Below are 1,580 nucleotides of genomic sequence, written 5' to 3' on the forward strand. Positions count from 1 at the left end.
AATCTTCTACATTCTGTTGAAGCTCCTTTACTTTCAATTTCATTTCTCTAATTATTTGCATGGAATAATTAATTCCTATACTGTTTATTTTTTTTTAATTTATTGTCTGTATATTATGACGTTTTGACTTTTCTGGCTGGGGAGAGACTGCCTTCCTGGGGCTAGCCAATTCTTAGAGATAGCAAAGGGCTCAGCCTAGAGCATGCCTTTGATAAGCGAGCTGACCAATACAGAGCCCTACCTCCTTTAACTGGCTGGTATACCCAGGAAGCAATATTCTGCTCTCTGCCTTAATCATCTCAGAGCCAAGCACAAGACAATGAAAGACTACCCCTACAGCTTAGAGCCTACTGAAATTATTCATACTAGCCAGTCCTAAACTGTTTACTCTGCTCTGCCTCGCTTTTCCTGCAGAAACCACAATAAAGGCTGTGGTCTAGGTTCTCCCCTCAATCCTGCCTCTTCTGCCTCCTGACCACCCTGTTGTCTTTTTTATGTGGCTATAGATGGCATCCTGTGCCTCCTGTCTCTAGGACCTGTGAGCATAATAAACTTCGTTTTTCTCCTCAGTCATTCCTGTATCTTATGGCCATGCTTGACTCACCAACACATAAAAGAACACAGAACAATTTCTACTGGAACCAAGTATCTCTTAATTGACAAAAATATTACTTAAAAATAAATATAGACGTTCCCTTAAATGAACTTGACATTGGGGGAGGGTTATTGTAGTTAACAACATATAATGATAAGGACTATAATAGAAGTATATTCAAATGAGGGAAACCCACACCTGTCTGGGTAGTATCTAAGGAAGCCTTCCTGCAGGAGGTGATATACTGAGCTCAGAGGTTGGGGAAAGGATATGTCAGATAGAGACAACATGGTATTCAAAGTGTGGAAATATGAAAGGATGCTTGTGTTGGTGGAAGAAGGAGTAGTTCCAGGTGTCAAAAGACTGGAAGAAAGGTAGGGGTAGAGTGATGGAGTAAGAGTTCATAGGTATATATAGAGGAAAGGGGTCATTCAAAGCTTTTTTCTCCCCCATGTAAATTTCCTTTTCCTGCTCAGACATGAGAGATGATGTTTACCTGAATAGAAAACAATCCCTAAGGGGGATCAAATAGATGGTGATGGAAGGAGAACTGACTCTGGGTGTTGAAAATACATTGGGATTTATAGATGATGTAATACAGAATTGTACACCTGAAATCTATGTAATTTTACTAACAATTGTCACCCCAATAAAAAAAATTAAAAAAAAAAAAAGAAAACAATCCCCTGGGAATATCTAAAACAATTCCCAACCATGCTAGCTAAATTTAAACCCTTTCCTTAGCTCTAAAAAAATTAGAATGAATATTACTTAAACAAAACAATATTAAAGAATCATCTTAGTAGTATCTTCTTTTTATATAAAACATGTAAATTATTCAAAAAGTTACAGCTTCATTAGTATAAGAGTAACAAAAAATATGGGGCACATTTCTCAATTGATCATGATGCAGTTGTATCTTGACAGAAGGTTTGAGAACCACTGGAAAAGAACATGGTTTGGGAGTGGGGTGAACACTGAAGGT

This window comes from Rhinolophus sinicus, linkage group LG05 (genome assembly GCF_036562045.2).
Source record: "Rhinolophus sinicus isolate RSC01 linkage group LG05, ASM3656204v1, whole genome shotgun sequence".
NCBI lineage: Eukaryota > Metazoa > Chordata > Mammalia > Chiroptera > Rhinolophidae > Rhinolophus > Rhinolophus sinicus.